Source organism: Gavia stellata, chromosome 3, assembly GCF_030936135.1.
Source record: "Gavia stellata isolate bGavSte3 chromosome 3, bGavSte3.hap2, whole genome shotgun sequence".
NCBI classification, from domain to species: Eukaryota; Metazoa; Chordata; class Aves; order Gaviiformes; family Gaviidae; genus Gavia; species Gavia stellata.
Genome location: NC_082596.1, coordinates 47,352,978 through 47,368,984, shown reverse-complemented (window position 1 = coordinate 47,368,984; position 16,007 = coordinate 47,352,978). Strand labels below are relative to the sequence as shown.

Here is a 16,007-nt window from a genome sequence, read left to right as displayed (position 1 = left end):
ATTTCATACGTAGATGATTAAAATTAGACTCCTGCATCCATATGTACGTTCTCATTTTGAAAACACTGCTTGGCTTACTTCTTTTCTCTCCTGCCTTTTATGTAGTCCCCTAATGGGCAAATGCTTCCCCCTTCCCTGTAGCTCTGACAGTGGCCCTTGTACTCGCTGAAAGTACATTTATCTTTCTTCTCTGTAATCATACCTGATCACAGGCACAGGAACACAGCTTCTGTCTTTCATTTTCCACTAATATTCCCTTGACAAGTATCTTTTTGAAAGGGAACAAAAGTGATAATCTCTCCTTTGGAAAAACAGCCATGTGTGGAAGTGGACTTGGCTTTCTGCCTCTCCTCCTGTGCTTCTGCCTAAGCAAACCGAGACCTTCCTGCAACCCGCACTCACTGATCCAGAGAGGTCCAGGTCCAGCTGGAAGGGCATCCCGAGGAGGAAGGTAGGCAGACAGGCACAGCACTCGGCTATCATGTGCTTGTCTGCAGCCTGTTCTGTTCACAAGCACCAAAAGGACAGAGAAACAATAAGGCAGCAAGGGCATGGCTGCATGATGACTGATTGCGAAGGATGGAGACTTGCAGTGAGCCATGCAAAACTGTTGGTGAAGGAAGACTTTGTGCAAAATGTCAACTTTCTGCATCCTGTCAGTTGGATAACCACACGGAGGTGCTTATCATTATTAGACAGTGATTTATTCCTGAAGTATTCAAAGACACCAGTACTTCCAGAAAGAAATCCTTATGTTTCAAAAGACTTGGAGTATTTTTTGATGTTCCCTTCTTAACAGCTCTTAGGAAAATGAGGAGACGTCCTGGAATTAGTGACTGCTAGGAAAGCCCTATTAATGCTGCTGTTTTATAAGCAGCCAGACGTCTGCATCCTCCTGCTTCACACTGCAGAGTCTAAGGGCCGCAGTGGGGAGAGAGCAGGGCGGACCTGCACTCCTCCAGGGGCTAGTCAGTCAGGTCATGATTCTGCTTCAAAGAGAAAAATCCTTCCTTGGGTAGAGTCCTCTGGGCAAGGAGGCAGCACAGCCTCCACTTCACCCTGTGTGCTTGGCTGGTGTGAGCTTGCCCATCACCCTGGTAGTTGCAGGGCTGTCCTGGTCCTGGCCCTTGCACACACACCACCCTACAGGTGAGCAGCCACCCCTGTACCTTTCCTGGGGAAAAACCTGATCACACAGGAATGCTGAATTGTTTTCCCTTTAGGAGCACATCTTGGATGGGAAACTGAGGCTTGAGTCCTCCCCATGTGTCCCAGCCGGGGCCTGGTGAGCGTGCATGGGAGCTCCCCACGCCGGGTTTCCTTTCCTCTGGAAGAGCTACAAGCTACTGGGTACAGGCCAAGGCAGAGAGAGGAGGCAGCTAATGCACACCCCATTCTTGCCCTAACATGGAGTGAGGACATGGCTGCAGGGCTCACAGAGATACAAAAGATTTTTTTTTAGTATCAAAACTAAGAACAAAGCACCTTGTATAGCAAAACGAAGTTTATAGCTTGCTTCGGCCTGTAAAAAGACTTTTTCAGAGCAAACAGTGCTGGCATTGTCTCCTAACAACCCTGCAGTGTTTACTAGAGGTAGTTTATCTCAAGCTGGTTTTTCATTCCTGCGTATTTTAAATTGTCCTTCCAGACCCTCAATATTAAACAAAAGCAGTGACTTCATAATGAAACATCCCAATAAAAAACCTCAAGTGAAATTCTCACATTTTTACAGAGCAGCTCCCAAAAGCCTGCCAGTCGTTGTAGGTTTAAGAGGATTTGCAGTTTATGCATAGCCTCTAAGCATCTCCACCCATCAATAAGAGTTTTCTGATGTTGTGTGGAGTACAGGGATATATTCGAGGTATTGTAAATGGCATTGTTAACATTACAGATGCAAACGCTCATTGTATACGAGCAAGAGGACAAGGCATGTGTAAAAGAGATTTCCAGAATTATTTAACTCCTACAACTGTCATTAAAATGTTGGCAGCTGAGCAGAGGGGAGAAGTGAAAATATGTGCCCCAGAGAGCAAAAAGGGAGCAGGACTGAGCAGTTACATATTGTTGGCTGTGTGAGCTGAACAATCCGCACACGCGTAGCCCCTGACAAGCCCCTGCGCCTGCTCACTCATGCCTGGGAAGGTTGTTGCAGCCTGTCTCGCTGCAACTGAAGGTGCAAGAGTCATTACATTAACAAGAGAGGAAGCTGGAAATGAGATGCAAAGGAAGGAGGTCTTTTGAGAATCAGGTTTCACTGTTTCAACTACTTAAGGAAAAACTTGTTTATAATAATGTACTGTCCACAGGAAGGTATGTGTATATATGCACACAACAGATGTGTATGAGGAGAAGGAGCTTTCACTGTGGTCTGTCAGCTTTAAGCACATTGCATCTATTCCTTCTTAAAGCCCATGACTTCATTTAAAAAAAAAAAAAAAAAGACATTAAGAAACTCCCAGGGTAGAGTGCATGCGTGTGTGTGTGTGTGTGCGAAGGAGTATGAGTAACTTACCTTCACATTTAGCTGGAGCCTTGCTATTGTCAAAGCAGCTGAATCACTGCCTGTGATCTGCCATCTTTGCCATGGTGATAATTTGACAGCGTGCCAACATTGCTGCCTACTGTCTCTGAAGAGCTGACCTTGTAACAACATCAACACTTTCTTTGGCTTTTGCTGACATACTCTAGGCTCTGGAAACTGTTTTCAAAACAAATATATAATGAAGTATTGTGCTTGTAAAAGCAATTGTGTTTCCGTCCATCAGATTATTTTAGGGTGTCTTTGCCTGCCAAAGGGCAAAGCAAAGGAATAGGTAGGGAGGACGTGGCTCTTCAGATAAAGTGAGAGGCTCTCCGTGGACAGGAACGATGGGAATCAAAAGTAACCTTCACAAAATCAGAAGTTAACGGTAAAGTGGCAACTTACTGACTCCTTGCGCTGTTCCATTGTAAACCAAATTGTTTCTCAAGGTCACGAACAAAGCAAGGACAAGTGAGCAGAAACCACGAAGAACACACAAGGGCCAAAAGCAAGTAAACCTCTTGATTTAATGCTTGTTATATACTGTTGTGTGTCTTTCTTCATGCAGGCAGGAAGAAATTACCATCTAAAATACAGATTGAGACTTTCCGTCTAGACATTTGTTATGGAGAAATGATAGAGGCTTGGCTTAGCAGGTGTAGTAAAAGCATTGCCAGTACCTGAATATACCAATCATCTTCTTGGCCCTCAGTTTAGGCTACTCTATATTGGGTGACCTGACACGTTCAAGTGTTCCCCAGTCGTGGGGGATTACCTGAGCACTTTGTATTCCCACTGCCCACATATGTGTACCAAACGTCACATGCCCTCTGTGTATCCAGTATGGTTTCTGGGACCCAGCTTACAAAGGAAGCAGAACAAACCTGATACAGGACTCACCCCACACTTGCTACCACTTTGACCATGGGGACCAGTGGTAGTGAAATGCTGTTAGAGATTCTTTTCTTCTTGCTGTCCTTACTAAACGAAATGAATAAAGCAATTACTGGTTTCCCAAATGACATTTCATGGAAAGTTTTTGTGAGATCAGAGACCATATAGTGGATGCATGACAGACTTCCCTTAAAAGCTTCTATGCAGTGCACAAAAATCATACATATGGTTAGGTAACAGCAGTTTTAATTTTAGATATGGGATTGGAAAATGCAGTTAGATTAAACCTAGGACTCTGTAGGTTAAGACCAGAATGAAAGATGTAGATAACAAGAGTCTGGAGGCAAAATCTTCATGAGACACCCCAGTTTTAACTCCCCCTCAATTTTCAGGTGTTGCTAGAAAGGAGAACACTATACCAAGATGTTTCCCCTGGATCCTTCTCGAAGTGCAATCTCTTACATTTGTTAAAGTCGGGTGAGTATTTTATATACCTGAAGGTCCACTTTTACTTCTGTATGTAGAAGTAAAAGTTACTCTTGATTTTGCCTAGTCGAGGATAAAAATTGTATTGTTTGCCCACTTTCTAACTTACCTACTTAAAAAGCCTCCGACAGATAAAGCACTCTGACTTCAGCTCCTTCTGACACTTGGAGGAGCTTTAAGCTTAAGTGGGATTTGGCTAGTGTGTATCAATGTATTACTTTGCATTTATGTATAGTTTATATATGGCCAGCAAAACCTCAGCTACTGCAGAAAAACATATTTGAGAGAAACAGCAAACATATTATCTTGACTTTGCATTGTTTTCCAGCTTGGTTTTTTTGCAATTCAATGCTGGATTATAACCTGCAAGTTTCTGTTTGGGCTGCATTTTCTTTGGGGATTGCCTTTCTCCCTGCGTTACTAGCAACTGAATTGTTGGGCCAAACTGACAAACAGAAAAAGACTAAAAACAGGATTTTCAGTTTGAAGATGATGTGCCATGGGACCTGTTTTCAAACCGGTAGCCCCTTTGCAGTGAGGAAGGCTGAGTCTGTTACTCTTCAGGACTTCTGAATGGTGTGGCATCCCAAACTGCAAAAAGGGGTGCTTGAAGTTGCTGGGCCTGTTGTATGTCATCTAGCTGGGATGTTCAAGTTTAGCTTTGAAAGGAGCATTTGTGCCTTCAAAAAAGAGGTTTTGTTGCCTTAACCAGTGGCATAGCTAGGAAGGGAAATCTGAATGGTCTCCAAGCTATGGTGGACAGGCAGTGACCAAATCTTTTTAAACGTGGCCACCATACAGGTTCAGATTTGGGAAGGCTTAGGAGCTATTTGGGTAGGCCCAAACCAAGCTTATAACAGAAATTTGGCGCAAATTAGCCTCCTGATATAGTCCTGAAAGCTCAGTTGTCTGTGCGATGCAAATACCCATTTTTTCTGACAGTGAGAAAATTCAGTCCTTTAGTGCCTGAAATTGGTTCACAAGCCACACAGTTTATAATTTGTTTAGCTTTATACAAGAAGCAGGGACTAATTTTTGGTGCATTGTTTTCAAGTTAAATGTTAACTCACTGTACAGCAGAAGCTTGCTTCTTATAGGCTTGGCTTCTCCTGGGTGGATGGCAAAGACTTTCAGAACAACTTTCCAGGGGAGTGTGAGCTTTTACTGGCAGTACATAATTTTAGCTAATGGATTTATTAGCTTATTCTAGTTTTTTTCCTGTTTGTTGTGAGTGGGATCACACAGCAGACACCCTCTCAGCATGCAACTTTCAATAATAAGTAAGGAAGATTTTTCTATCAGAGGACATATGAGAAATTGTTCCTTTTGAGAAAGCTGTTTTGAGACCATCAAAGACAGAACTGCTAGGATGTCCACCAACTGGTGCCTAAAAAATGCAAATTACTTTAAAAAATGAATATTGCTTGAGTCTTTGCTTCTGAAACCAAGGGAGCCGTGCATTAGCTGCTTACTGAGCAGAATATCAAACTGGACCATAGAAGGAGAAGAGTGTCATGGAAAATAAGGCAGTAGGCTGAGCCAGATTTTTTCCTGGTTTTGTGCACAAAAAGGTCTTGTTACAGCCATATCCTTTAAGCCCCGAGGAGACAAGATCTATTGCCAAGAAAGGCTTTTGCATCTCTGATCGCATGCTGCCTCCTCCACCAGCCTGTACTTTTCTAAAAATAATCCTGATTTCATACCTTAGCTGATGGACCTCCTAGCAGCCACAATAGACACAGCCTCCCTGGAAAACATGCAGTAATATGTAAAAGCATTGGCTCCACTGTCTAAGAGAGGTTGTACACAGCTTTTGAAGAGGCATCCTTTGTATATTGAATTGTGCTAAATCGTAGTAAGCTTATCCCGAGCCCTTTCTGCTTCCCCCAGAACAAACAAATTGCTGCTGAATACCAGGTATCTTACTCAGCAGAAGAACAAGAATTCCTTTTTTTATTTAAAACAAAGAAAACAAGGAGTCACTTGGCAGGGGGGGAAGAAAGGATGTGTTTTTCTAGTTGATGGGGAAATTCGTCAGGCTACACAACCTGAAATGCCTGCTCAGGGTGTGTGATGGTCGCTAACAGTGGAGGGAACGTCCCAAGACAGGTGTCATGTTCTCCATTTGATAAGCAGGGAGAAAAGCTGCCCTGCACTGGCAGCACAGCTTTGGAGGCTGTGGGTTCGTGTTCCTGCGCCATCGGTGGGAGATCCCTTCTCCACCCCACGCTTTTCATCCCTTCTCCTCGTGCCGGGGTCACTATCTTCATAGCTGCATCAGCTCCTTTATCCTGGTTGCCAGGATGCTGCCACACCAGATCTGCTGCCGGAGGAGCAGCAGTAACATACAGCTGCGCCCTTTGTGGATGTAAATGCTTGCAAACAGCCCTGGGGTGTTGCACGTGTATCCATCGGGTACCAGTAGTAGGGAGAAAACACTGGTGGTCATCCAAAATATTTTGCCAGCATATAGATATCTGTGGCTTGAGGACTTCCTGAGCCAGAGGTGAGGTCTCCATGTTTAACAGCATTAAGGTATGGTCAGATGGTGGTGTGAATGTCCCCAGGCTTCGTGCCCTGAGCCAGGCCTGCTGGTCTGTGTTGTAAGTAGCGCTTTTCCTCTCCATTTTCTCTCCCTGGCAAAATGCAAAAACACTGATGGAGTTTGATATCTACCTTGTACTCACACTGCACCCAGGACTGCCTAGGCCTGTCTGAGCAAAGTTGGACCTTAAAATGCATGTTGGATGTATCTGTACCCATAATGTTGCCCAGGCTTTAGCCAGATGGCATCAGAGCACACTGCAGCTGCGCAAATATTGACATGTGAGGGAGCACCTCTGTCAGGGAGACTTGTCCTCTGCCATTTCCAGTAATTGGGAAACAAGTAACAGAAAAGCCTCCTCCCGTTACTGGCCACAGACAATTTCTGTTGCCCAGAAACACATATTGGATCAAGAATAAAAAGCAAAAAGTCAGAGCTGTAAAGAAAGCAAGCAGCATCGACAGCGTCCTTCTGCAGGTTGGCCACTTTCTCCCTGGCTGCTGTTTTGACAGTCAGCACATCAGACTTTCGGCTCCCAGAGCCAGCCTTGGGGCATCTAACACCTAGTACCAGGGGAGGAGGTGACAAAACACTGATCCCTGCTCTGCAGGCTCAGAGCTGCTCAAAAAGCACTGACAGGGTAACCTCCCGTGCATGGTGTCAAGCCAACATAAGCTGTGTGTTGTGTGCTGAGGCAGATTTGACACCAATATGCTTGTGTGACAGTCTCGGCTGCAGGTCAGGTTTGTGCTGCTGAGTGACCTGTCAGTCACAGGCTGCTTTAATGGTCATGGCATCGTAGCTTCAGCTCAGGAGCGGAGGGATTGGTTTGAGCACTGTGTGTACATACAACAGGAGTATCAAATGGACTTCAGGATAAAAAAAAAACACCCCAAGAGAAAGGCTTTCCCTTTGTCTTGTCCTGCATCTTTCAACCAGCACAGAAATGCATGACCTCCGATTAAAGATATTTTTATTCTGATGTAAGAATCCTAATCTTCAGCATGACGCATAATTCAGTGTGTCTCAGTGCTGCTGTCCTGATGGTACACAATTTTACAGTGTATCAGTGGTTTGTTTCTCTCAATCCCTCATTTATAAGGGTTTCCCCAAAAAAGTTAATTGTCCATTCTAATGAGCACAGACATTTTTAATCTGACTTACTTTACCTTGAGAAAAACCTCACTTTGGAAGTTAGCAGCCAGTTGGCTCAGTCCTGCTGGTCCAGAAACTTCCAGCAGCAAAATCAGTAAAATCACCATGTTCACACTGCTGTGAATAAAGTTCTGGGTCCACGTGGCTCTGGGTGTACATTGGCTCAGTAGGTCCTGCAGCCAAGTGCCCTCTGAGTTTTGGAGAAGAATCGTAGTTTTGGTTTCACTCTGTGGACAGACCTTAGGTAATTTTAAGGCCTTAGTGGAAATAAGGACATAATAACAGGTCTCTGAACAGTATTTCTTTGAAACTCTTGGGGCTGGGGCAAGGGGTAGCCTGGTCTATAAAAACATAAGCGAGTGCTACTTGCTGTATGTTTGAAGTACTGAGGTATTCAGTAGCTAGTGAAAAATACAGCATCCACGAAGAACCAAATAAAACTAGTGACAGTAAGCAAAGATTTTCCCAAGGGCTTTTGCAGCTCCTCAGTTTAGAAATGGTATCTGAAGGGCTCTGACTGGTGAAGCGGGCTGTCGATTCGTATCTTGCCATTTTGTTCTTGAGGTGGGTGGAAATTGCGATAAGATGCTGGAAATTACTACAATATCCTGTACTGTTTAAAGGTCCTATACAACAATGTCAGAACTGTATTTATTGTTCTAGTAAATAATTTTTTTCAAGCTGTCAAAATAAACAAGAAAGAGGTTCCCCCCCATTGTATCTGTAACTAGTGGTTGTAGCACATACCTGGGTGAATTCCTTGGGAAATCCTTGCCTTCATCGGAAGATGATGCCTTTCATGTCACTTGGGTGAGGATAAAGCGCTATTAACCAGGAGGATGAAAGCCAGTGCAGTTGCTTTAGGGAGCTGGAGGGATGTTTAGGCTTTTGGCTCACTTGATTTATTGCTCAATTATTAGGCTGTGTCGTAACAATGGTGTGTAAGAGGCAGGGAGAGCTATACATTTCTGCCTGATTTCTATTAACAGCCTCCCAAATAACAGTCTGTGTTAGCAGCTGCTTTTTCCTTTTCATGTCCGGGGAAGAAATGTTTGAAAGCTTTTATACTGTCTGAGTGAGTTCGGGAGAGAAAGAAGGTGCCCTCGTCTCCAGCTCAACCTTTATGTCCGGTCATTTATGTTTTCACAATGAGCAGTGAAATCCAAGGCATGTTGCAACACTGGTTGCTATTTTCTTATCTCCTTATTTATGCGGCAGTTTAGAGAGAGGCTAACGGGCATGTAACTGACGAAATATTAAGGGCTGAGTGTTCAGGACGTGTGGTGTATCACCTGAGTGATGGGTGAAAGTCAACTGATCAATCGTTTTCCCTCACTTATGCTCTTCACAGCTAATCTTTATGTTGATCCTGGTGGAGGGAGTGATGCCCTTGGTTAAGAAGGAAAGGTATTTGACACTGTGCAGCTACACTGCAGGGGGATGTAGAGTGTGTGTTATGTGGGGCAAGTTAATTGCAATATTTTGCATGTTTGCATGGTGTGAGAAATGTGACATACTCAGGCTGCTCGGAGCTGACGCTGCAGATGTTGTTACAAGGCACAAGGAACAGATGAACTGAAACTTCTGAGAAAACTTGTGTTAAAACCTGAACCGACTCCAGCTGGGTTTCCTGAGCAGCTCCAGAAACTACTGTTAAGTTCATATGAGCATCAATGATTATTAATACAATTACGATTCATTGTATGGCCTCAAGTTGTGCCAGAGGAGGTTTATCCTGGATATTAAGAAAAATTTCTTTACTGAGAGAGTGGTGAAGCACTGGAACAGGCTGCCCAGGCAGGTGGTGGAGTCACCATCACTGGAGGTGTTCAAGGAACATGTGGATGTGGCACTGCGGGACATGGTTTAGTGGGCATGGTGGTGTTGGGTTGATGGTTGGACTTGATGATCTCACAGGTCTTTTCCAATCTTAGTGATTCTGTGATTGGTGAGGCACACGTGCCTTGAGCAAGAAAGTTTCCTTTATAGCTGCTTAACACCTTCGCCTCTGTATTTTCACCATCATTTGCCTCTGGTGTGGCCCCTCTGTCCTGCTCTGATCCTGTCTTTCATCAAGTCTTTACCTGTTACTCTGCCCTCTTCTTCCCCCCTCCTCCTTCTCCCCAGTCTATTCTGGCTTCCCATGCCACCCTCCTCCCTGGGATCCCCCCTTTCTCCTGACCACTGCCATCTGGTCTGGCTTGCTCGCTCTCCTCCCCAGTGTAACAAACACTGACCCGGGGCTCAAAGGGACAGGTAGGTAGTCCTTCTCTTCGGTATCAACCTGGTGCTGGGCCTCTTTGGTTATAGTCCAAAGAGTGCTGGCAGGAGTGGTCTGGCAAAGGTCTGGCCTGGATATTTCTAAGCTCCTTGGCTATGTGATCGTCTTATCAAATCAGGCTCATAAATATCTGCATCCCCAGAAAAATGCTGTGAGGTAGGATGTGCTATTAATCCTGTTTTATAGACAGGGGACTGAGATCAGAACGAATACGGAATTAAGCCAGGGTGTCCTGAATTACAAATTAGTATGATAATGCCATCTTTATGAATATGCTGTTTGTTTCAATTTGCCTGGACAATTTTTTTAAGTATGATTGCAAAAGAATGTGAAAAGTGGAGGGAACCAGCATAGTTACAAGGCTGTTCCAGTTTGGAGAGGGTGACTATAGCAGGAAGGAGGAAGGAGTTGGGGAATTATGTTGTTGTCAGAAATGTACACAGTATTGTCCTGTTCATGTCGAAATCTGTCAGTGTTGATAGTATTGAGGGTTTTTTTCATTAACCATTGGTTTAAAGCTAAGTTATTTTCAAAATATCATATGGAGATGGATTCCTACACACATACATCATAACAACCCAGAAGTTAGGAGGATGGCTTTTCCTGGTGCATTCAAGTTTCAAGAGTACTGAGCTATGGTGACAGAGATAGGGACCCAAGCATCTGTCTTCTCAATTGTCAATGGAGTCCTGACTGCTGGATGCGTGTGAGCCTCTTTTGGGCTTTGAATAAAAATTCTACCTTAGACTTGAGAAAGCTTTCCAACAAAATGGTTATCAAAACTAGGGTATGCAGATGATGGGTGTTGTGTTTGATAAATCAGCATTTTCTTCTTACAAATTCCTGTTGGAAAAAGTCCCAGCCAGCTTGGCTTTTCACACTAGATTATAAGAAATGTTCTCATCTCTCGTGTGCAAGTTTTGAACTCTGTTAGCAATGCTTGCTGCAGTGTCTGAGCAGATTAGCTGATTTCAATTATCTTTCATTTGATTACTTTCTATTTGTTTTCAGCTCAGTGTCATTAAAAAAAAAAACAAACCCACCAACATTTACTTAAGGTACCAGTACTGGATTTAGCTGTAATAAAAGTAAGTGTAGTTAATCACTGCTGGGGAGAATAGAGGTCTAAACTCTGACCTCACAGGAGAATAAATTAGGAACTGAACAAAGATTTTTAAATGTTCTCAAGGGAAACAGGTTGCAGTACTGAGCTCCAAATAGTGCCAGGAGTGGGCTGACTACACAATGGAGAGAATAGTCCTGATTCCCCTTCTCTCATTTGATTCATTCTCCTTCCTCCCAACTATACTAAGCAAAAAACATGGACCAAACAGAATAACTCCTAGTAGAGTTTCTCATTTGGAAAATCAGACCTACGTGGGCTTTCTGATGCACTCTCTGTGAGGCATTTAACCTCTGTAGACTAGGTAATGTATCCAGGTGCCTAGCATATTCTCTGAAACTTGCCCTTATTTTGTGTCTATCTGGTGAGAATCAGGAGGCTGGAAACAAGTCCTAGGTGCACCTCCCCACTCATTCCTCCAGGCTCAAGAGAATTTGAACCCAGGATCCCCCTGTTTTTCTGGTAAAATTGTAGGCCAGCAGAAATAAAGAATGGCAGCAGATCTGTAAAGTTCCCTCGACACTCAGCTACTAGTTTTAAGTATTTATTGCAAATACTGTTGAATACAAGTGATTTCTAACATAAGTGTCCTTTTGCAATTTTTTTTTCTAAAACCAATTTCTTGCTGTAAGCCAAAAGTAATGTACCCAGTTACGAATGATGCTGCTTTTATTGTATTCCTTAAGACTTTACAGCTTGCCTCTTATCCCTCTCTGGAACAGTTTTTAAAATAAAATGTTTTCAGTGATATTAAAATATAAATAATAGTTGGCTTTAATTTAAAAGCCACATTTCATTTTGAAGTATTTATGCAAAGGGTCCAGTACGTTTTACTATTAAAAGAATTTCCATACGAAGACCAACCTCTTTGCTACTGAACTGAAGATGAACAACAGGCTTGGTGTCAGGTGAGGCAAGTTCAGGAGCAAAATGTTCAAAAGAGAAAGTAAAAAAAAGAGATAACCACTGCTTTTCCTGAACATCAGTAGCTTTGATTTTTGACTAATTAGGTGAGTACAGTATTTTCAAGGTAGATGTGGACCCTGCTCACACACAGATCTTTTGAAAACTAATTTTAGATTATTGCATCTCTGAAAAGTTTGTCATAGTTTGTCACAGTAAGAACCCATCGTAGGCAAAGAAAACAGGTCTGTTGGGCTGGTGCTGCCTGAGGACAATCAGGATGCACATAGGTTGACGTTACTTAGACTGTGGGTAAGAGCAACTTGGTACCCTTTATATTTGTCCCTTCTCCTACAGTATAATGAGATAAATACATTGTTCTCTGTGGTCTGCATTTTGGACGTTGCTCACCCCAGCCCAGAAAGCATTGATTTTAAAATGCAGGAGTCTCGATCTGTTTCATTATGCATCTTTTTACCACAGTTGAATGACCTGTCACACCTATGTTAGCTGAGGTAGCTTTATGATCTGCATGCATTTCAGCAGGGCTGCTGCTTCTGTAGCGACTGCTGCGCTGGCTGCACAGGCGGCATGGCCAGGAGACCCAGGATGCCCAGGAGACCTGGGATGCCCAGTAGTCCCAGCTGTCAGTCTTACAGGACAAGCAAACACTTCATTTGCATTCTTGCTCCCAAGTGCTGACTGGCTCTCTCAGTACTAGTTAAATTAAAACTGTTTTAATCAGCTGCAGCTGTATTTGGCTTGATTGCTTTGAATACAAATTCCTAGCTATCTTCCCCCAACATTTATCCTTAGATATATTAATATTATATGTAAAGATAGATAAGGGTAATGTCAAAATTATCTATATTTACGCAAGTGCTTCCACAGTGTAAATTCATCAGTCATTTCTATGTACTTGAATCCCATGAGGGCAAAGTTACCTCTGTCTCCTGGGCCACAGGGCACTTTTAACTCATCAGGTCATAGAGGGTTTTCTACTGCAGTGCTCGACGTGGAGAATCATCCCTGAGAATGGGTAGCTGTTAGTCACCTGAAAGGCTCCGTCCTTTCTGCTTGCAGGTCAATATACAACAGGGTTCTTGTGCATCATAAACATCCTCTCCCCTTATACAAGCATCCAATGACGCAGGTTTTCTTTTGTCCAAAATTGCTGAAGAGGTGCTTTAGAGCAAAGAATGCAGTGCAGTTCCACAGTGGGATGAGGACAGATGCTGCTTTTAAGACATTCAAAGCTGGCTAAGGAGAAATATATCCCACAAAGCTCGGGATAAGTATGGGATTTAGAGGGTATTTTAGGGGCACTTTAGAGCTTCCATTGCAGGTGAGTAGTAGCAGAGAGACATCATTCCTGTCATGCTTCATGCTTTGTTGGTTTACATGCAGAAGAAAGGTGAGGTTAGGGGTTCTCACATGAACATGGGGAGGAATTTTGGAATGCATCAATGCCCCATGGGCAGAAATGCCACCATGCTTTTTACACCTGTGTGCCAGGGAAGCAGGAGTCAAGCTGCTGGCTTTCACGGCGTTAGCCTAGGGACTGGAAGCTCCCCTGTCTTCAGAAAGGGCTGGATCTGAAAGGGAATAGGTCCACATGTCCTCAAGCTCCCATCCACAGTCCAGGACTTTCAGTGTCTCTCAGGTGTGAGGAAGTGAGTACCAGTGTGCTAGCCTCTCTTCCCACATGCAAGGCACACATGAAATAAAGGATGATCTCTCAGAGCGGAGGTGGAAAGAAGTTGCATGGGTGTTGGGTGTTGGTAGAGCACACAATATTGTGGAGTTCTTGTCTTTTCCACAGGTTCGTAGTGGCATCCATCTTTTGGTGGAATTAGAGTGGGAAATTTGAGGATGCAGATGACGTGAGACATGATTAGATATAGCTCATTTACCAGACAATTGACAGTCTGTGAAAGAAGATAGTAGCATCCATGAGTTCAGTGATATGTTTTAGGACAGCTATAGGTGAAATGTGTCCTGGCACCAGGAGATCTGGCTTCCCATATGTCTTTGCTCATCTTTCATATGCAGTCAAATCAAAACCCTATTTTATAATTTTTGTCCTGTTTCACGTTTTGTACTATGGATGGCAGTCCTGTATATGCTTCTGAGCCCAAAATTTTATAAATTGTCAAACATTGTTTGTAGAACTATTTTGGTAACACTCAGTTCTGTTGGGTTCACAGTTACAGATACCTCCTTGCTATGGTGATTGTCTGGTACAAATACCAAATATTGCTATTGAAAGAAAAACATCTGTAGTTAAATTTAGGTAAAAATGAAAGAAATAAAAGATGATAAACAGAGATGATAAATCGATTTTACGAGAATACTTTTCAAACTTTCAGCTGCTATTAAAAGTAAAGCTTAAATTAACAACAGTGAAATTGCTAAAAATTATTTGACCACATCCTTTAAAATTTAATGAAGAAATGTCCTTGTTCAGTGAAAATTAGTTAAAACTACTGTTTCACTTAGCATGAATGCAGTTTGGGTTGATGCTATATGAAACACAATCCAAAGGATTGTCACCTAAGAGTCACTTCTATCTGAAGCACCAGGCAGTCTCAGTATGGTTGTTGTGAGACTTGTTCAGGTCTCCTCAGGAAGGAAGGGACTGTTTTGCCTCATTTTTTAATCAGCATCACTCCTTTGCTTTCCCGCATTGGCCTCTCCAGGGCAAAAGGCTGCTTATCTACTCAAATGGAGTGGGAACTTCTTTTTTGTGGTAGAGCATAGAGAGAAGATCGAATTTATTTTCATTTGCAATGTAAGTAGGAAATGAATCCAGCCTGCCAGAGCTGGAAACCAAATGTATTAACTCTTTACAACCAAATGTATTAACTTTCCTGCCAGAACCCCTTATGCCAAAACTCCTTAGGGGTTGTTTTTGAGGGAGATCAGTTGGATAAATGTCAGGAGAAGGCAAACCAGATGACTGGCTTCAGTGGTACTTGTGTTCCCCACAGCCTTGACTCCATCCAACAAGTCCAGACGGATTCACCAGTGACCCAGTTCAGGGCTGGTATCTCTTCTGGGTGCTTCAGTTCTTACTCTCTCTCATCCTCTTGCCGCTCTGTTTTCAAGCTGCTGTCAGCTGGGGTTGACAGTCTTTCCATGCACTGGCAGGGGGGCAGCTGGGGGTGCTGCCTCTTGCAGCCTTTGCGGGGACCTCCCTCCCCTGCAGGGACAGGGGGTGGGCACAGGAAAGGGTCTTCCGGGTGTGCCCGCTGCATACTGGTTGAAGAGACACGTGTGAGACCACTTGCCCATTTTAGATTTGGGAATAGGGTTGCTGCAGCTATTCTGAAGTCTGTTTCAGGCTTCATGCCTGAAGATTGCAACAAACTTGTTCCCCGAGGAAGCTGGCAGCCCGTTCAACCATCTGAGCTAATTTTAGCCAGGATGCACTTCCATTTCCCGCGCAACATTTCGCACGTAAACGAGTCTAAGTGAGAGAAAGTGTGGATATTACGAATGAGGTCCCAGCTTGCAAACTTGGAGCTCTTTAGACAACGGTGTATGTAGTAATTGATCATATGGCCAGATGAAGGTATTGAGATGTCCTATTGCAGTGCCCTTAGTTGGACGCTGGAGAGTGCTTCATGTACTGTACAATGACAAAGTTCACTGAAACATCATCGTTAGTTTACATCGTTAGTTTACAACAGTTAACAATTTCAGATCACCTGTGTCATTCTGTCTTCTTCCATCTTTCCTTTTGTTCCCTATATAACTATGTATTTTACCATACTCCCAACAGGAAAGTCAGGCTTGCTTTGGTTAAAGTCATGTTAAACCAGCACTGTGGTTTACCCACTGTTTGTAAACACATTTTCATTAAAGGTTTCTCTAGAAAGTCTTTCGCATTCATCACAGTGCTAGTCCTCATACTTACCTTTTGTGCTAATAGCAGACAGATGCAGTTATACTTACACATTATTGTAATTGTTGCTGATGGTGCCCTATTTAGTTAATGTCACTTCTTTCTGAGTAGTATTAAATTTGCTGAATCTGTTCGTTTTTACTTTTGTTAAATTAAAAAAAAAAGGCACATTAACATGCTTTCAAAGAGATT

General features: G+C 43.2%; 1 protein-coding gene across 3 annotated transcripts in view; it reads left to right on the top strand.

The window, feature by feature from the left end:
* Nucleotides 1–3,859: 3,859 nt before the first annotated feature.
* The window catches only part of DTNA (dystrobrevin alpha), a 149,881-nt gene continuing 137,733 nt past the window's right edge, over nt 3,860–16,007 (top strand). For all 3 annotated transcript variants that reach the window (XM_059836105.1, XM_059836104.1, XM_059836106.1), the window contains exon 1: nt 3,860–3,892. The gene's annotated coding sequence lies outside the window, so the exon portion shown is untranslated. The remainder of the gene's footprint in view (nt 3,893–16,007) is intronic.